The sequence below is a fragment of the Oncorhynchus mykiss genome, chromosome 22 (assembly GCF_057628025.1).
Source record: "Oncorhynchus mykiss isolate SJ-2025 chromosome 22, ASM5762802v1, whole genome shotgun sequence".
Lineage (NCBI taxonomy): Eukaryota > Metazoa > Chordata > Actinopteri > Salmoniformes > Salmonidae > Oncorhynchus > Oncorhynchus mykiss.
The window spans coordinates 58,462,057-58,483,840 of record NC_143043.1 but is presented as its reverse complement, the minus strand read 5'-3'; the positions used below and the strand labels follow the sequence as shown (position 1 = coordinate 58,483,840).

At 42.0% G+C, this 21,784-nt stretch overlaps 1 protein-coding gene across 2 annotated transcripts in view; it reads right to left on the bottom strand.

Annotated features, from left to right (window-relative positions):
* The window catches only part of spopla (speckle type BTB/POZ protein like a), a 110,473-nt gene extending 88,894 nt beyond the window's left edge, over positions 1-21,579 (bottom strand). The window contains exon 1 of one of the 2 annotated variants that reach the window (XM_036959444.2): positions 21,230-21,579. The gene's annotated coding sequence lies outside the window, so the exon portion shown is untranslated. The remainder of the gene's footprint in view (positions 1-21,229) is intronic. The other variant, XM_036959443.2, reaches the window with a different exon arrangement.
* Positions 21,580-21,784: the final 205 nt, after the last annotated feature.

Sequence of the window (21,784 nt, the reverse complement as noted above, 5' to 3'; positions counted from 1 at the left end):
AGGACAAATAGAATCCCTACGACAAAACTTCCTGGACAAAATGTTTTCCTGCAATAGTGAAGGTGTAAACTTAGCAGTAAAATACATTTGTATTTCATATACCTTTGACTGTTGGATGTTCTTATAGGCACTTTAGTATTGCCAGTGTAACAGTATAGCTTCCGTCCCTCTCCTCACTCCTACCTGGGCTCGAACCAGGAACACAACGACAACAGCCACCCTCGAAGCAGCGTTACCCATGCAGAGCAAGGGGAACAACCACTCCAAGTCTCAGAGCGAGTGACGTTTGAAACGCTATTAGCGCGTACCCCGCTAACTAGCTAGCCATTTCACATCGGTTAAACAAGCCTAATCTCGGGAGTTGATAGGCTTGAAGTCATAAACATAGACTTAGTTATAACATAATAACACACAGCAATACGAGCCTTAGGTCATTAATATGGTAGAATCCGGAAACGATCATCTCGAAAACAAGATGTTTATTCTTTCAGTGAAATACGGAACCGTTACGTATTTTATCTAAGGGGTGGCATCCATTAGTCTAAATATTCCTGTTACATTGCACAACCTTCAATGTTATGTCATAATTACGTACAATTCTGGCAAATTAAGCGGCCCAAACTGTTAAATATACACTGACTCTGCGTGCAATGAACGCAAGAGAAGTGACACAATTTCACCTGGTTAATATTGCCTGCTAACCTGGATTTATTTTAGCTAAATATGCAGGTTTAAAAATATATACTTCTGTATATTGATTTTAAGAAAGGCATTGATGTTCATGGTTAGGTACACATTGGAGCAACGATACGCACCGCATCGATTATATGCAACGCAGGACATGCTAGATAAATTAGTAATATCATCAACCATGTGTAGTTAACTAGTGATTATGATTGATTGATTGATTGTTTTTTATAAGATAAGTTTAATGCTAGCTAGTTAACTGTAAGGTTGCAAGATTGATTCCCCCGAGCTGACAAGGTGAAAATCTGTCGTTCTGCCCCTGAACGAGGCAGTTAACCCACCGTTCTTAGGCCGACATTGAAAATGAGAATGTGTTCTTAACTTACTTGCCTAGTTAAATAAGGATTAAAGAAAGGAGTAAAAATAAATAATAATACTTTTTTTAAATCTGCCAAATCTGTGTCCAAAAATACTGATTTCCGATTGTTATGAAAACTTGAAATCGGAATGGGTCGAAATGGGTCTGTGGTAAAACGACCACCCCTCATCACTGTCAAACGCTCCCTAAAACACTTCAGCAAGCAGGGCTTTCTAATCGACCTGGCCCGGGTATCCTGGAAGGATATTGACCTAATTCCATCAGTAGAGGATGCCTGGTTATTCTTTTAAAGTGCTTTCCTCACCATCTTAAATAAGCATGCCCCATTCAAAAAATGTCTAACTAAGAACAGATATAGTCCTTGGTTCACTCCAGACTTGACTGCCCTTGACCAGCATAAAAACATTCTCTGGCCTACTGCATTAGCATCAAATAGCCCCCGCGATATGCAACTTTTCAGGGAAGTTAGGAACCGGAAAGCAAAGGCTAACTTTCTCAAACAGAAATTACTTCTCAGATAGAGTTCAGTGTGTCAAATCGGAGGGCCTGTTGTCCGGACCTCTGTAAGTCTCTATGGAGGTGCCACAGGGTTCAATTCTCGGGCCGACTCTCTTTTCTGTATACATCAATGATGTCACTCTTGCTGCTGTTGATTCTCTGATCCACCTATACGCAGACGACACCATTCTGTATACTTCTGGCCCTTCTTTGGACACTGTGTTAACACCCCGCCAGGCAAGCTTCAATGCCATACAACACTCCTTCCGTGGCCTCCGACTGCTCTTAAACGCAAGTAAAACTAAATGCATGCTCTTCAACTGATCGCTGCCAAGACCCGCACACCTGTCTAGCATCACTACTCTGGACAGTTCTGACTTAGAATATGTGGACAACTACAAATACCTAGGTGTCTGGTTAGACTGTAAACTCTCTTTCCAGACTCACAATAAGCATCTCCCATCCCAAATTCAATCTAGAATCAACATCCTATTTCGCAACAAAGCATCCTTTACTCATGCTGCCAAACATACCCTCGTAAAACTGACTATCCTACCGATCCTTGACTTCGGCGATGCCATTTACAAAATACCCTCCAACACTCTACTCAACAAATTGGATGTAGTCTATCACAGAGCCATCTGTTTTGTCAACAAAGCCCCATATACTACCCACCACTGTGACCTGTATGCTCTCATTGGCTAGCTCTCGCTTCATATTCGTCGCCAAACTCACTGGCTCCAGGTCATCTACAAATCCATGCTAGGTAAAGCTCCGCCTTATCTCAGTTCACTGGTCACGATAACAACACCCACCCATAGCACGCGCTCCAGCAGGTATATTTCACTGGTCATCCCCAAAGCCAACTCCTCGTTTGGCCGCCTTTCCTTCCAGTTCTCTGCTGCAATTGACACAAACTAATTATGAGACTCCAGCTTCAGTGATTTTTACATCTCCCTCACTAACTTCAAGCATCAGCTGTCAGAGCAGTTTACTGATCATTGAACCTGTATACATACCATCTGTAAATAGCCTATCCAACTACCTCTTTTTTTTTTTGCTCCTTCGCATTTCAGTATCTCTACTTGCACATTCATCTTCTGCACATCTATCACTCCCGTGTTAATTGCTAAATTGTAATTATTTCACCACTACGGCCTATTTATTGCTGTACCTCCCAAATCTTACTACACTTGCACACACTATATATAGATTTTTCTATTGTGTTATAGTCTGTACATTTGTTTATGTGTAACTCTGTGTTGTTTGTGTCGCACTGCTTTGCTTTATCTTGGCCAGGTCGCAGTTGTAAATGAGTACTTGTTCTCAACTAGCCTAACTGGTTGAATAAAGGTGAAATAAAATAAAATAAAAAGAGAGACCTAGACAACATAGCAAGGCAGCACAACATGACAACACAGCATGGTAGCAACACAACATGGCAGCAGCACAAAACATGGTACAAACATTATTGGGCCCAGACAACAGCACAAAGGGAAAGAAGGTAGAGACAACAATACATCACGCAAAACAGCCACAACTGTCAGTAAGAGTGTCTATGATTGAGTCTTTGACTGAAGAGATTGAGATAAAATCGTCCAGTTTGAGTGTTTGTTGCAGCTCGTTCCAGTCACTAGCTGGAGCGAACTGAAAAGAGGTGCGACCCAGAGATGTGTGTGTGCTTTGGGGACCTTTAACAGAATGTGACTGGCAGAACGGGTGTTGTATGTGGAGGATGAGGGCTGCAGTAGATATCTCAGATAGGGGGGAGTGAGGCTTAAGAGGGTGATATAAATAAGCATCAACCAGTGGGTCTGGCAACGGGTATACAGATATGAGGAGTATAGAGTACAGTGATGTGTCCAATAAGGAGCATTGGGGGCAAATCTGATGGCCGAATGGTAAAGAACATCAAGCCATTCGGGGCTGCAGGGTAGCCTAGTGGTTAAAGCATTGGACTAGTAACCGAAAGGTTGCAAGTTCAAATCCCCGAGCTGACAAGGTACAAATCTGTCGTTCTGCCCCTGAACAGGCAGTTAACCCACTGTTCCTAGGCCGTCATTGAAAATAAGAATTTGTTCCTAACTGACTTGCCTAGTTAAATAAAGGTAAAAAAAAAAAAAAAAAAAATCCTTACCTTAATACCTACATTTCCATCAACATGTTAAATGTGCAACCAGAGGGAAATTTTTTTGAGATCACCTGTACTTCACACACAGATTTACTAAATCCGACCACAACTCTATCCTCCTGATTCCTGCTTACAAGAAACAATTAAAGCAGGAAGCACCAGTCTACAAAAAAGTGGTCAGATGAAGCAGATGCTAAACTACAGGACCGTTTTGCTATCACAGACTGGAACATGTTCCGGAATTCTTCCGATGGCATTGAGGAAGGAGTACACCACATCAGTCACTGGCTTTATCAATGAGTGCATCGAGGACGTCGTACCCACAGTGACTGTACGTACATACCCCAACCAGAAGACATGAGTTAACAGGCAACATTTGCACTGAGCTAAAGGGAGAGCTGCAGCTTTTGAGGTGCGGGACTCTAACCCGGAAGCTTACAAGAAATCCTGCTATGCCCTGCGACGAACCATCAAACAGGCAAAGCATCAATACAGGGCTAAGATTGAATCATACTACACTGGCTCGCTCCGACGCTCGCCTTATGTGGCAGGGCTGGCAAACTATTACACACTACAAAGGGAAGCACAGCCGCGAGCTGCCCAGTGACACGAGCCTGACAGACGAGCTAAATCACTTCTATGCTCGCTTCGAGGCAAGCAACACTGAGGCATGCATGAGAGCATCAGCTGTTCCGGACGACTGTGTGATCACGCTCTCCGTAGCCGACGTGAGTAAGACCTTTAAACAGGTGAACATACACAAGGCTGCGGGGCCAGACGGATTACCAGGACGTGTGCTCCGGGGATGTGCTGACCAACTGGCAGGTGTCTTCACTGACATTTTCAACATGTCCATGATTGAGTCTGTAATACCAAATGTTTCAAGCAGACCACCATAGTCTCTGTGCCCAAGAACACAAAGGCAACCTGCCTAACTGACAACAGACCCGTAGCACTCACATCCATAGCCATTAAGTGCTTTGAAAAGTTGGTAATGGCTCACATCAACACCATTATCCCAGAAACCCTAGACCCACTCCAATTTGCATTCCGCACAAACAGATCCATAGATGATGCAATCTCTATTGCACTCCACACTGCCCTTTATCCACCTGGACAAAAGGAACACTTATGTGAGAATGCTATTCATTGACTACATCTCAGAGTTCAACACCATAGTACCCTCACAGCTCATCACTAAGCTAAGGATCCCGGGACTAAACACCTCACTCTGCAACTGGATCCTGAACTTCCTGACGGGCCTCCCCCAGGTGGTGAGCGTAGGTAGCAACACATGTGCCATGCTGATCCTCAACACGTTTGCAGACGACACAACAGTGGTAGGTCTGATCACCGACCATGATGAGACAGCCTATAGGGAGGAGGTCAGAGACCTGGCCGGGTGGTGCCAGAATAACAACATATCCCTCAACGTAACCAAGACTAAGGAAATGATTGTGGACTACAGGAAAAGGAGGCCTGAGCACGCCCCCATTCTCATCGACGGGGCTGTAGTGGAGCAGGTTGAGAGCTCCAAGTTCCTTGGTGTCCACAACAACACGAAACTAGAATGGTTTAAACACACCAAGACAGTCTTGAAGAGGGCACGACAAGCCTATTCCCCCTCAGGAAACTAAAAAGATTTGGCATGGGTCTTGAGATCCTCAAAAGGTTCTACTGCTGCAACATTGAGAGCATGACTGACTGGTTGCATCACTGCCTGGTACGGCAATTGCTCGGCCTCTGACCACAAGGTACTACAGAGGGTAGTGTGTACGGCCCAGTACATCACTGGGGCTAAGCTGCCTGCAATCCAGGAATTTTACACCAGGAGGTGTCAGAGGAAAGCCCTAAAAAATTGTCAAAGACCCCAGCCATCCCAGTCATAGACTGTTCTCTCTACTACCGCATGGCAAGCGGTACCGGAGTGCCAAGTCTAGGACAAAAAGGCTTCTCAACTATTTTTACCCCCAAGCCATAAGACTCCTGATCAGGTAATCAAATGGCTACCTGGACTGTTTGCATTGTGTGACCCCCCACCCCCTCTTTTTACGCTGCTGCTACTCTCTGTTTATCATATATGCATAGTCATTTTAACTATACATTCATGTACATACTACCTCAATTGGGCCGACCAACCAGTGCTCCCGCACATTGTCTAACCGGGCTATCTGCATTGTGTCCCGCCCACCACCACCCGCCAACCCCTTTTTACGCTACTGCTACTCTCTGTTCATCATATATGCACAGTCACTTTAATCATATCTACATGTACATACCTCAATCAGCCTGACTAACCGGTGTCTGTATGTAGCCTCGCTACTCTATATAGCCTCGCTACTGTATATAGCCTCTACTGTATATAGCCTCTCTACTGTATATAGCCTCGTTACTGTATATAGCCTCGTTACTGTATATAGCCTTGTTACTGTATATAGCCTGTCTTTTTACTGTTGTTTTATTTCTTTATTTGCCTATTGTTCAAATAATACCTTTTTTGCACTATTGGTTAGAGCCTGTAAGTAAGCACATCACTCACTGTAAGGTCTACATCTGTTGTATTCGGCGCACGTGACAAATAAACGTTGATTTGATTTAAATTACGTCTCTGTAATCTAGCATGGGTAAAATGGTTATCTGAATCAGGGTTAGTTGGCAGCTGGGGTGAAAGAGGAGTGATCGCGATAGAGGAAACCAAGTCTAGACTTAACTTTAGCCTGCAGCTTTGATATGTGCTGAGAGAAGGACAGTGTATTGTCTAGCCATACTCCCAAGTACTTGTATGAGGTGACTACCTCAAGCTCTAAACCCTCAGAGGTAGTAATCAGACCTGTGGAGAGGGGCATTCTTCTTACCAAACAACATGAACTTTGTTTTGGAGGTGTTCAGAACAAGGTTTACGGTGGAGAAAGCTTGTTGGACACTAAGAATGCTTTGTTGTAGAGCATTTAACACAAAATCCAGGGAGGGGCGAGCTGACTATAAATCACATTTATTTATATAGCCCTTCTTACATCGGCTAATATATCAAACACTGTACAGAAACCCAGCCTAAAACCTCAAACAGCAAGCAATGCAGGTAAAACTATCATCTGCATGTAAATGGATCGCTTCCTACTGCCTGAGCTATGTCATTGATGTAAATTGAGAAGAGCGTGGGGCCTAGGATTGAGCCTTGGGGTACTCCTTTGGTGACAGGCAGTGGCTGAGACAGGAGATTTTCTGACTTTATACACTGCACTCTTTTAGAGAGGTAGTTAGCAAACCAGGCTAAAGACCCCTCAGAGACACCAATACTCCTTAGCCGGCCCACAATAATGGAATATCAAAAGCTTTGGCCAAGTCAATAAAAATAGCAGCACAATATTGCTTAGAATCAAGGGCAATGGTGACATCATTAAGGACTTTTACGATTCCAGTGACACATCCATAACCTGAGTGGAAACCAGATTCCGTACCCAAACGAATACTATAGACATTAAGAAAGCCAGTCAGTTGATTATTGACAGGTTTTTCCAACACTTTTGATAAACAGGGTTTTTTTAGGGGTCAAGTTTTAGCACCTTGGACTCAGTGACTCTGTAACGGGGAAGGGGAAAAAGAGGGAGAATCATCGGGGATAGTCGCATTAGAAGTGGTGGGAGATTAGGAAATGTTGGACGGGCAAGGAGACATGGCTCCTCAAATTTGAATCCTGACTTAATGAAGTGGTGATTAAAGAGCTCAGCCACGTGCTTCTTGTCAGTAACAACCACATCATCAACATTAATGGACATGGGCAGCTGTGAGGAGGAGGGTTTATTCTCCAGAACTAAAACCGTTTTCCAGAACTTCTTGCGGTTAGACCCACAGAGAGAACTGCTCCTTAAAGTAACTAACTTTGGCCTTCCGGATAGCCTGAGTGCACGTATTTCTAATTTGCCTGAACAAGAGCCAGTCAGACTGAGTATGCGTGTGCCGAGCCTTTCGCCAAATGCCATTCTTGAGGTGGAGAAACTCTGCAAGATCACAGTCGAACCAGGGGCTAAAACTGTTTTTAATTCTCATTTTCTTTATGGGGCGTGTTTGGTAACAATACCACCCAAAACATCAAAAAGGTCCACGCGTTTTCGACAGAGGGGATCAAGCTGATTCTATACCATTTTATAGGAGGCCAGTTAAAAGGTTTTTAGCAAGCGTCTATGACAAATCAGAACAGGTTGTTTCACTGAGCAGCCATTACGAACACAGGCTGTAAAACATTGATCACTAAGGTCATTACAGAAAACACCAGACTGATACCTGTCAGGATTATTTGTGAGGACAACATTCAGGAGAGTAGCCTTTTCTGGGTGTTTGGAGACATACCTTGTGGGATTGGTAATAACCTGAGAAAAACTTAGGGAGTCCCATTGCTTTAGGACTTGGTCAGGTGGTTTAAGCATGTCTCAGTTTAGGTCACCTAGCAGGACAAATTCATATTCTGTGTAAGGGGCCAGGAGAGAGCTTAGGGCAGGTAGGGTACAGCCCAGTGCTGATGAAGGACGATTGCACCCAGCAACAGTCAACAAAGAGCTATTTAAAAGTTTAATGCTTAAAACCAGCAAATCACATTGTTTGGGGACAGACTTGGTGGAGACAACTGAGCACTGAAGGTGATCCCTGGTAAAGATTGCCACTCTTGTGGTGTGTGGTGGGGGTACTCCCCCACCTTTGGAAGATCTGTCTTGCCAAAAAAGGTAATAACCAGAAAGGTTAACATCAGTATTCAAAACACTCTTCCTTAACCATGTGTCAGTAATGACCCAAATCTGGATTGGAACTGTGAACCCACACTTTCAACTGATCCATTTTAGGTAATAAGCTTCTAGTGTTAACGTGCAAAAGAAACAGGCTTTTACGAGAGCAGAAATCAGTGAAGCAGATATCAGAGCACAAGTCAGAATTGGGGCTAGCAACAGTAGATGGGCCAGGGTGTACATGCACATTTCCAGATATCATCAACAGTAATATAATCAAGGCACGGCAGAGGACAGGGATAGCTCTGCGGTGATGATTTATGACATCTGAATGTGCATCAGATGTCAAAAAGATTATGTTGTACAGCAATTTCATCAGGTAACATGAATACAAAGCCGGTGAGAGGTGGTTAGAATAGGATGGGAGGCCAAAAGTCTGTGTAACCAATAGAGAGTCAGAGTCCCGAATGTGGGAACAAACAGTCTGTCTCACGGTTGGGTACAGAAAATTCATAGTCAACAAAGCATGCAGGAGTCATGAGGCAAATAGCAAAATAAATGTTTTTGATATATAACGACTTGGGGCTAGCCATTGTAAGTTCAGAGTCACTCACCCCAACAGGTGTGTGTGCTAGAGGTGAGCGAAAGCTCGGGAGAAAGGGGGAAGTGTGGTGGGTGTACCTGTACCAGACAGGGGGAGACAGGCCAGGGCAGACGGTGAACAGATCGCCAGGTGGAATCCAAGCAGCAGTGTAGCAGGTAATGGGAGTAGGTGTCACACCCACTTGGGGGAAGCTTATATTTCTGGAGGCAGATTTCTTGTAGAAAATGCCAGTGAATGGTCTTAAACAGGAGGGCGCGTCAAAGACTCCTGCCACTTGTTGGGCCCAAAGACCAAAGGCCTCGACACCTTTTACTTCACACCTCGGTGCTAATGGAAGTTGTATCTGGTCTGTCCTTTCAAGCCTGGCAGCTCAGTTCCAGGTTGGATGGTGTCCTTTGGTCTCTGCTGTTTGTTAGCTAAAGCACCGTCGGTGTAGCTTGGAAAAAGGAAACCTTTGAAGCTATAATCTCTCCGGTTAATTTGGGTCAAATATGAGTTGTAGGTTATGAGTTTTGATCTGGAGCGAAAGGCCATGCTGTGGAGGGTAGCATCCTGCATATGTCCCCGCCGAAAAATCCAAGTTTATCCAACTCCAATCCTTTTGTAAAAAAAAAACAGCTGTGTCTCTCTTTCTGAGCGGAGTGGGACTGTTTAAGACAACTTAAAACTATGAGAAATGATTTATTGAAGAATGCAAAAACCTAAGAAAGAAATTGAGAAAACTATCCAACCAAAAGCATAGAGACCCAGAAAACCTGAGCCTATACCTTCACTATGGTGAATCACTAAAACAATACAGAAATACACTACAGGGAAAAAAAAGGAACAACGTCAGAAATCAGCTCAAAGTAATTGAAGAATCCATAGAATCTAACCACTTCTGGGAAAATTGGAACAGTCAAAATGAAGATGTACGGGTTAACCACTTATACAAACTTTTTGTCTCCTGAACAAAGAAAGACACACCCATAAAAAGCTTAGAATCAGCTATTAAAGACTACCAGAAGCCACTAGAATCTTCAATTTAATTTACTGCAGCACAAAATACAAATCCTCCAACCCCAAAAGGCCTGTGGTGTTGATGGTATAATAAACAAAATGGTCAAATATACAGACAACAAAATTGACCAAGACCTCAGAAAAAAAATCGTAGACCTCCACAAGTCTGGTTCATCCTCAAGAGAAATTTCCAAACGCCTGAAGGTACCACATTCATCTGTACAAACAATAGTACACAAGTATAAACACCATAGGATCACACAGCCGTCATACCGCTCAGTAAGGAGACTTCGTTCTGTCTCCTAAAGATGAATGTACTTTGGTGCAAAAAGTGAAAATGAATCCCAGAACAACAGGAAAGGACCTTGTGAAGATGCTGGAGGAAACTGGTACAAATGTATCTATATCCACAGTAAAACGAGTCCTATATCGATATAACCTGAAAGGCCACTCAGCAAGGAAGAAGCCACTGCTCCAAAACCGCCATAAAAAAGCCAGACTACGGTTTGCAACTACTCATGGGGACAAAGATCGTACTTTTTGTAGAAATGTCCACTGGTCTGATGAAACAAAAATAGAACTGTTCGGCCATAACGACCATCGTTATGTTGAGGAAAAGGTGAAGGCTTGCAAGCTGAAGAACACCATCCCAACCGTGAAGCACGGGGGTGGCAGCATCATGTTGTGGGGGTGCTTTGCTGCAGGAGGGAGTGGTGCACCTTACAAAATAGATGTTATCATGAGGAGGAAAATTACATGGATATATTGAAGCAACATCAAGACATCAGTCAGGAAGTTAAAGCTTGGTCGCAAATGGGTCTTCCAAATGGACAATGACCCCAAGCATACTTCCAAAGTTGTGATAAAAGGGCTTAAGGACAACAAAGTCAAAGTATTGGAGTGGCTATCACAAAGCCCTGACCTCAATCCTATAGAAAATGTGTGGGCATAACTGAAAAAGTGTGTGCGAGCAAGGAGGCCTACAAACCTGACTCAGTTACCAGCTCTGTCAAGAGGAATGGGCCAAAATTCACCCAACTTATTGTGGGAAGCTTGAGAAAGGCAACCTGAAATGTTTGAGTCAAGTTAAACTATTTAAAGGCAATGCTACCAAATACTAATTGAATGTATGTAAACTTCTGTCCCACTGGGAATGTTATCAAATAAATAAAAGCGGACATAAATCATTCCCTCTACTATTATTCTGACATTTCTCATTCTTAAAATGAAAGTGGTGATCCTAACTGACCTAAGACAGGGAATTTTTACTATGATTATATGTCAGGAATTGTGAAAAACTGAGTTGAAATGTATTTGGCTAAGGTGTATGTAAACTTCCGACTTCAACTGTATATAGTGTTACAGTTGTTATGATTTATATAGTGTATTTATTCGTCACTACTACAGGTGTTATGTATTTTGTGTATTTATTCATCACTACTACAGGTGTTATGTATATAGTGTTATATCTATTTCTAAAATCTCATTTTATTTCACTAGTCCTGCATCTTGGAGCTCGAAACCTAAGATTTTCACTGTACACTGCAATCACGCCTGCAACCATGTACATGTAACTATTAAACACCCAATGTGAATCTGAAAACCTCCTTCAATTGTATGACCACATTAGAGACACATACAGTGCACTCAACTACAGCCTCTGATGTTAATGGGGGTGTGTTCGGCCCTCCTTTCCTGTAGTCTACGATCAGCTCCTTTGTCTTGCTCACATTGAGGGAGAGGTTGCTGTCCTGGCACCACACTGCCAGGTCTTTGACGTCCTCCCTATAGCCTGAGCTCAATTTCGAGTCTATTAGCAAAGGGTCTGAATACTAATGTAAATAACGTCCTTTTTATTTTATATACACATTTGAAAACATTTATAAAAACCTGTTTTCACTTTGTCATTATGGTGTAGTGTGTGTAGATTGATGAGGCAAAAAATTATTTGATCAATTTTAGAATAAGGTAACGTAACAAAATGTGGAAAAGGGGAAGGGGGTCTGAATACTTTCCGAATGCCCTGTATTTCCCACAAATAGCACAAACCCACAAAGAATTTGAAAACAAGTCAAATATTGATCAACTATCATATCTGTTATGTGAAATAGCAGTGTGCCATCACCGCAGCAAGATGTGTCCAGTTGCTATGAGAAAAGGCAACCAGCGGAGCACATTGTAAATACAACCTCTGTTTATTTTCCTTTTCATACTTCAACTATTAACACATTTTTTACAACAATGTTGGAGACATTGCTACTCAGTGTCCCTCAGGCTATAAGGAAAGTGTACTGCCATCAATCAAAAATAAAAATGTTAAACGGGGCCAGGACTCAGGTGGAATCATCATTTGGCATAAGCAGGACTGGACTAAAACTTAACAAAAAGGTACAATCTATTGTAACAATGATGTATACATATGTGCAGCTTATGCTCCTCCATCAGATTCATCATATTACGATGATCAGTTTGACGACAATCTCCTTACAGAAATCAATCAATTTCAGGCAGAAGGTAAAGTGCTTCTTTGTGTTGATTTGAACCTGCAAGAACAGGTTCTGAGCCTGACTACACTGATGAGGGAGGTAACCACCACATATTTGAACACCCCTCCTTGTACAGTAGTCCTATTGTAAATAAGAGAAACAATCCTGACCAAATACTGAACAAAAACAGGAAGGAGTTAGTGCATCTCTATCGAGCCTTACGCCTGTACATGCTTAATGGTAGAATCAGAGGGGACTCTTTAGGTCAGTTTACTTACTGCTCAGATTATGCCACCACTGACATCGACCCCTCCTCCATTAGTGCATTCACTGTCCGACCACAGACACCATTGTCAGATCACAGTCAGATCATGTTTCTGAAGAAATTAACCAGCAATACTCATTAAAAAAACAGCCCAATAAACTCTACATAAACCAATCGTACAGATGGGCTCCAAACAGTGCAAAGAGATGAATTGAAACATTTCATCATTTAATTTGAGTTCACTCTATACAGTTCTTCAATAAGTCACAATACCAAAACAATAAAGAAGGTGTCAATTCGGCTACTCAAAACATCAATTGCATATTCCAAAAAAGCAGCATCAAAAGCAAATTTGAGAAAACCAGAGAAATGCATCAGTAAAAGAAAAGAAAAATCTGAAAAAATGGTTTGATAACGAATGTAAAACAATTAGAAAACACCTAAGACAAATGTCAAATGAAAAACATAAGCAGCAAAACAACCCAGAACTACGCTATGAATACTGTGAAACTCTGAAACAGTATAAACATACACTGAAATACATTAATTTGGAAAACGTATTTTGATAATCTATACAAAAACATCCCACAAAAAGACTTACAACATAACCAATTAGAAATTCAAGAAATATTGAACATCCTTGAATCAGTCATTATAAACCAAACTCCATTAGATTACCCAATAACCCAACAGGAACTAAATGAAAAGCTCAAATCTATAAAACCAAAGGCTTGTGGTCTAGATAACATCAGAAATGAAATGCTGAAAAACTGCACACCTGAGTTGCAAAATGCTGTGCTTAAATTGTTCAACATGGTACTAACTTCTGGCTGCTTTACTGATGTCTGGAACCAGACATCTCCCCTATCCACTTTTTTATCCACAAAAGTGGAGACAAATCAGACCCAACAATTACAGGGGAATTTGCGTAAACAGCCACCTGGGAAAGGTTTTCTGAAGCATTTTGAATTCAAGACTTCAAACCTTTCTTCAAGAAAGAAATGTAATAAGTAAATGTCAATTTGGCTTTCTCCCCAACCAAGGTGTGAGACAAGGCTGCAGTTTGAGTCCAAACCTTTTTAACATTTATATCAATGAATTCGCAGACATGTTGGACCAATTTCAGCCCCAGGACTGAACTATTTGAGGTAGAGAGGTAAAATACCTGCTATATGCTGAAGATTTGGTTCTTATATCACCAACCAAAGGTATTCAACAGAACCTTAACATTCAGCAATATTGCCATAACTGGGCCCTGGCAGAAAATTATTTTCCAGAAAACGTCAGAAACCTGAACAACACCATTACTGAACACACAAAAAATGACTCATTCCTTAGTCTGACCATATGTGCATGGGGAAACTTTAATATGGCAGTGATTTAAAAAATAAATAAATTAACCTTTATTTAACCAGGCAAGTCAGTTAAGAACAAATTCTTATTTACAATGACGGCCTACACCGGCAAAACCCGGACGACGCTGGGCCAATTGTGCACCACCCTATGGGACTCCCAATCACGACCGGTTGTGATACAGCATGGATTGGAACCAGGGTGTCTGTAGTGACGCCTCTAGCACTGAGATGCAGTGCCTTAGACCGCTGCACCACTCTGGAGCCCAGTCAATGCACTGAAGAAAAAGCCTCATTGTATGAAATTATTAAAAATCAACAAACCATTTGGAATTTGGATCAAAATATTTGAGAGTGTAATCCTACCTCACTACCTCAAAGGAAGTGAAGTTTGGGGGCCACTCAATAAACTAGACTTTAAAATGTGGGACAAACATCCAATTGAAGCCCTACATGCAGAATTCTGTTGGAAAATTCTAAAGAAGTCCAAAGAAAGGGTAGTAGGGGTGATGGTAATGTGTGTATATGGTGGTAGTAATGATGATGGTAGTTTTAGTACTTATGTAATGGTGAGGATGACAGTTAGTTTCATTTTCCATGTTTAGCTTTTTATATATTATATTATTCTACTATTGACTGTTACCATTTTTTATTATTATTATTATTATTTTTTAATTTTACCTCTTTTTTCTCCCCAATTTCATGGTATCCAATTGTTGTAGTAGCTACTATCTTGTCTCATCGCTACAACTCCCGTACGGGCTTGGGAGAGACGAAGGTTGAAAGTCATGCGTCCTCCGATACACAACCCAACCAGCCGCACTGCTTCTTAACACAGCGCGCCTCCAACCCGGAAGCCAGCCGCACCAACCTTGGTTAGCGCGCACTGCGCCCGGCCCGCCACAGGAGTCGCTGGTGCGCGATGAGACAAGGACATCCCTACCGACCAAGCCCTCCCTAACCCGGACGACGCTAGGCCAATTGTGCGTGCCCCACGGACCTCCCGGTCACGACAGAGCCTGGGCGCGAACCCAGGGACTCTGATGGCACAGCTGGCGCTGCAGTACAGCACCCTTAACCACTGCGCCACCCGGAAGGCCCATTTTTTATTATTATTATTATTATTATTATTATTATTATTAACTACCATTTTATTTTATTATTTGTTATACTTTATTATTTTATTACAATGTATATTGTATACATTGTTGTTATTAGAGGTTGACCGATTAATCGTAATGGCAGATTAATTTGGGCCAATTTCAAGTTTTCATAACAATCGGAAATCGGTATTTTTGGGCGCCGATATGCCGATTAAAAAATATATATATATATATATATATTTAATACCTTTATTTAACTAGTTAAGTCAGTTAAGAACACGTTCTTATTTTCAATGACGGCCTAGATTTTCACCAATTACTTGACACATTGGAAGGAAATGACAAAAAAACAGAGCAGACTATAATGCTATTTGGCCCTAAACAGAGAGTACACAGTGTCAGAAAACCTGACCACTGTGACTGACCCAAACTTAAGGAAAGCTTTCACTATGTACAGACTCAGTGAGCATAGCCTTGATATTGAGAAAGTCCGCCGTAGACAGACATGGCTCTCAAGAGAAGACAGGCTATGTGCACACTGCCCACAAAATGAGGTGGAAACTGAGCTGCACTTAAACTCCTGCCCAATGTATGACCATATTATAGACACATGTTTCCCTCAGATAACACAGATCCACAAAGAATTTGAAAACAAACCCGATTTTGATAAACTCTCATATCTACTGGGTGAAATTCCAGTGTGCCATCACTGCAGCAAGATGTGACCTGTTGCCACAAGAAAAGGGCAACCAGTGAAGAACAAACACCATTGCAAATACAGCCCATATTTATGCTTATTTATTTTTCCTTTTGTACTTTAAGCATTTGTACATCGTTACAACACTTGTAATGTCTTTATTATTTTTGAAACTTCTGTGAGTGTAATGTTTACTGTTCATTTTTATTGTTTATTTCACTTTTGTATATTATCTACCTCACTTGCTTTGGCAATGTTAACACGTTTCCCATGCCAATGAAGCCCTTTGAATTGAATTGAGAGAGAGACAGACAAAGAGAAGCCATGCAGAAGAACAGCTCCTTCCATGTTATAACTTTCTGGTTAACAAGATTACATTCGCAAAAAATATATAGTTAATCAAAGTGTACAACCGAAGATCAACCCAGGAGAAAAATATTGGTCTTTTAACTCACTCTCTGTCAATCTTCATCGTGCTAGCTAGCCAAATCAAATCTGTCAGCTAGCTTAGCGTCTAGCTCCAACTGTTTACTGCTGGTAACCATAGCAACATGGCCACAGGCAGCAGCAGCAGAAACTGAGACTTTCCCCCCTTTAAACATTTTAGCATCCTTAGCATCTAGCTAGTTGTTTCATGGCCTGTCTCCTTAGCATCTTGCTAGTTGTTTCATGGCCTGTCTCCTTAGCATCTTGCTAGTTGTTTCATGGCCTGTCTCCTCAGCATCTAGCTAGTTGTTTCATGGTCTGTCTCAACAGACCTGCCACCACTCTAGATATGCCTGGAAGACAACACTGATTCTGCTAGACTATTGCACCTGTTACTTTCTAACTTCTGTTTCTTATTTGCCTGTACATACTATTTTAATTTAGAGTGAGACAGTAATACATTGTGAATAACTGGATAAATGCATAGTGACATATTTGCTAACATTGCTAAGAAATTGTGAACTACAGATCTAAAATGACAATAAGTTGTTAAGAAATCAGACCTGGCCCCTTACTTTTTTCAATCTTTACTAACGAGTAGCCAGTGTGTCTGTGTATGCAGATGACTCAACACTATACACGTATCTACTAAAGCAACTGAAATGACTGCAACACTTAAAGAGCTGCAGTTAGTTTCGGAATAGGTAGCAAGGAATAAGTTAGTCCTAAATATTTCCAAACCTAAAAGCATTGTATTTGGTAAAAATCATTCACTAAACCCTAAACCTCAACTGTATCTTGTAATGAATAATGTGGAAATTGAGCAAGTTGAGGAGACTAAACTGCTTGGAGTAACCCTGGATTGTAAACTGTCATGGTCAAAACATGTTGATACAACAGTAGCTAAGATGGGGAGAAGTCGGTCTATAATAAAGCGCTGCTCTACCTTCTTAACAACACTATCAACAAGGCAGGTCCTACAGGCCCTAGTTTCTACCTTCTTAACAGCACTATCAACAAGGCAGGTCCTACAGGCCCTAGTTTCTACCTTCTTAACAACACTATCAACAAGGCAGGTCCTACAGGCCCTAGTTTCTACCTTCTTAACAACATTATCAACAAGGCAGGTCCTACAGGCCCTAGTTTATACCTTCTTAACAACATTATCAACAAGGCAGGTCCTACAGGCCCTAGTTTCTACCTTCTTAACAACATTATCAACAAGGCAGGTCCTACAGGCCCTAGTTTCTACCTTCTTAACAACATTATCAACAAGGCAGGTCCTACAGGCCCTAGTTTCTACCTTCTTAACAACATTATCAACAAGGCAGGTCCTACAGGCCCTAGTTTCTACCTTCTTAACAACATTATCAACAAGGCAGGTCCTACAGGCCCTAGTTTCTACCTTCTTAACAACATTATCAACAAGGCAGGTCCTACAGGCCCTAGTTTCTACCTTCTTAACAACATTATCAACAAGGCAGGTCCTACAGGCCCTAGTTTCTACCTTCTTAATAGCACTATCAACAAGGCAGGTCCTACAGGCCCTAGTTTCTACCTTCTTAACAGCACTATGAACAAGGCAGGTCCTACAGGCCCTAGTTTCTACCTTCTTAACAACATTATCAACAAGGCAGGTCCTACAGGCCCTAGTTTCTACCTTCTTAACAACACTATCAACAAGGCAGGTCCTACAGGCCCTAGTTTTGTCGCACCTGGACTACTGTTCAGTTGTGTGGTCAAGTGCCACAAAGAGGGACTTGGGAAAATTGCAATTAGCTCAGAACAGTGCAGCATGGCTGGCCCTTAAAAGTACAGGGAGAGCTAACATTAATGACATGCATGTCAATCTCTCCTGGCTCAAAGTTGAAGAGAGATTGACTTCATCATTACTTGTTTTTTCAAGCTGAATGTACCACGCTGTCTGTTTAAAATACACCCACGCATACCCCACAAGACATGTCACCAGAGGTCTCTTCACAGTCGCCAAGTCCAGAATAGACTATGGGAGGCGCACAGTACTACATAGAGCCATGACTACATGGAACTCTATTCCACATCAGGTAACTGATGGAAGCAGTAGAATCAGATCAAATAAAAACATAAAATACACCTTATGGAACAACGGGGAGTGTGAAGAGACACAAAAGTACATGCATATGCACACATTGGGATATTGTTGTATGGTGGTATCAAACAGTTTGTATTGTAGATATGTAGTAATGTAATAATTGTATATGATGTACTGTTTTATCCTTTGTTTTATGTGTAATTTAAGTATTTTAACATGTTTGGACCCCAGGAAGAGTAGCAGCTAATGGGAATCCATAATAAATCCCAGGAAGAGTAGCTGCTAATGGGAATCCATAATAAACCCCAGGAAGAGTAGCTGCTACCTTGGCAGGAACTAATGGGGATCCATAATAAACCCCAGGAAGAGTAGCTGTTAATGGGGATCCATAATAAACCCCAGGAAGAGTAGCAGCTAATGGGAATCCATAATAAACCCCAGGAAGAGTAGCTGCTAATGGGAATCCATAATAAACAGAGGAAGAGTAGCTGCTGCCTTGACAGGAACTAATGGGGATCCATAATAATCCCCAGGAAGAGTAGCTGCTAATGGGGATCCATAATAAACCCCAGGAAGAGTAGCAGCTAATGGGAATCCATAATAAACCCCAGGAAGAGTAGCTGCTAATGGGGATCCATAATAAACCCCAGGAAGAGTAGCAGCTAATGGGAATCCATAATAAACCCCAGGAAGAGTAGCTGCTACCTTGGCAGGAACTAATGGGGATCCATAATAAACCCCAGGAAGAGTAGCTGCTGCCTTGACAGGAACTAATGGGGATCCATAATAAACCCCAGGAAGAGTAGCTGCTACCTTGGCAGGAACTAATGGGGATCCATAATAAACCCCAGGAAGAGTAGCTGCTACCTTGGCAGGAACTAATGGGGATCCATAATAAACCCCAGGAAGAGTAGCTGCTGCCTTGACAGGAACTAATGGGGATCCATAATAAACCCCAGGAAGAGTAGCTACTACCTTGGCAGGAACTAATGGGGATCCATAATAAACCCCAGGAAGAGTAGCTGCTGCCTTGACAGTGACTAATGGGGATCCATAATAAACCCCAGGAAGAGTAGCTGCTGCCTTGGCAGGAACTAATGGGGATCCATAATAAACCCCAGAAAGAGTAGCTGCTGCCTTGACAGTGACTAATGGGGATCCATAATAAACCCCAGGAAGAGTAGCTGCTGCCTTGGCAGGAACTAATGGGGATCCATAATAAACCCCAGGAAGAGTAGCTGCTGCCTTGACAGTGACTAATGGGGATCCATAATAAACCCCAGGAAGAGTAGCTGCTGACTTGGCAGGGATCCCCATGTCATGCTATTTATGGTATCCCATGTGTGCACCTCTCAGGCAGGATGATCTAATTAATAGGAATGATTCAGTCTTCCCTAGGACCTAGTTCATCACTGACTGCTTCATGGTCCAGTCTGGAGGCCCCACTCTGAGGACAGAACATTCAGACATTTGTTGGGACCAATCAACAATTAGTTTGATATAAAACTAATGGGCTCCCAAGCGGCACAGCGGTCTAAGGAACTGGTTCGATTCCAGGCTGTATCACAACCGGAGTGATTGGGAGTCCCATAGGGCTGCGCACAATTGGCCCCAGCGTCATCCGGGTTTGGCCAGGGTAGACCGTCATTGTAAATAATAATTTGTTCTTAACTGACTTGTCTTGTTAAATAAAGGTTACAAAACCCTTCGCTGTCTGACCCTGAACTGAAGTGTCTTTCAAATAGCAGCACTGACGTGATATGGCCACAGATCAAGCAATGCCCAGATAATAGCCAACAGAAATTGTCAGAATAAGTTAATTCTATTCCATGTATGTTAGCATTTTGTTTATGATGATGTAGCTATGACCTACTGTCAAATGGCACAGCTAGTCTGATACTCTTGAGCTAGCTAACTAACTAGCTGAAGTTAGTTCTCAAAATGATCCACGTTTACCTTGATCATCAGGCATCCCACATGTAACTATTTTTTGTGGACTTTATTAATGTAATTTGATGTGACTCATTTTACTATATATAATGCCACATATTTCAGGCAAAACTAGCTAATGTTAGCTAGCTAGTCTAGGAGCATTGCTAGCCAGACAGCGACCGGTCTTTTTTTGTTTTTATCAGTAGTGAAATATCAACTGTGAAGAACGAGGTATTGTCTGTCCGTCTACGATTAATTTGACACTATGAGCCAGAAGATGTCCTTGGTTTGGCCCAGATTCGGTTCTGATGTTTTTGTTGACTAACAACGTTAACTGGTTTTGAAGTTAACCAAATAGATTCAAAATAGCTAACTAGCCAGTGCCCTCAATAACAAGTTAAAAGGCTGTTGATACGGGCTGTTAGCTAGCTGGTGAAGCTGTATTCTGCCTTGCTAGGTAGAAAGATAGTTAAATAACTAATTAACTGTTTTACTAGTAACAATACCATGATGGTGTAACTCATGGATAACTAAATGGAAACTCTAGCTAGCTAACAAGGTTGCTCTGCTTGACCAGGCCTGGTTAACCAAGTTAGCTTGCGATAGCTAAAATCAATGGTCAATATCAAGCACCGTTTAGAAACAAAAGGCCCCTCACCGTAATATATATATTTTTAAACCCACTGGTGTTGCTAACTATCATCGTACAAGTTGGTTCGAGATGCTAAAAAAAGCCATGATTGAAATGAGCTACAAGGCATGTTTGCACATATTGTTTTAGAAATACATTGGCGTCCAACGACATGTTTATTCTTTGAGGGGAAAACAGTACTGGTAGCTAGCTAGCTACGGGAAATGGAAAAATATGTTTAACTACGAACCTTTCATTTCCATGCTTCCACTAAAAGGCAACGAATCGTATCTCAGCCGTTCATTTCCACCATCAGTTATTTAACTAGCTAAACAATGGAAAACTGCGTTGTAACCATTCTCAGGCTCAGTGCTATGTAAAAACGTATATGTTTTTCAGAGTCTAACATCATAGGCTACTTTACTAGGTAGGTGGAGGCAGATTAGTAAGCAGCTTCCCAGATAACAAAAAAATGTCCTCCCGCTTGCTATTTGCCGCTTTCCTTACGCCCAGGTCAACATCAAGTCTCGGACCACCTGTCTCTACCCCAAGCCACAAGACTGCCCCAACAGCTGAACCCTGGGCTGACTCCTGCACCCTACCACACATTTATTAACATTTATTCATATTCTTTACACGCAGAAGTCAGTTTTGTCTACCTGACCAATGCAATAGTTCTGTCACCTTACTGCACTACTAATGTATATACTTACATATAAGTAATATCATTATATGCTGCAACTGCATTGAGGGGCACAACTTTCATTGGGGATGGGGGGACATGACCACCCCAACCATATTCTGA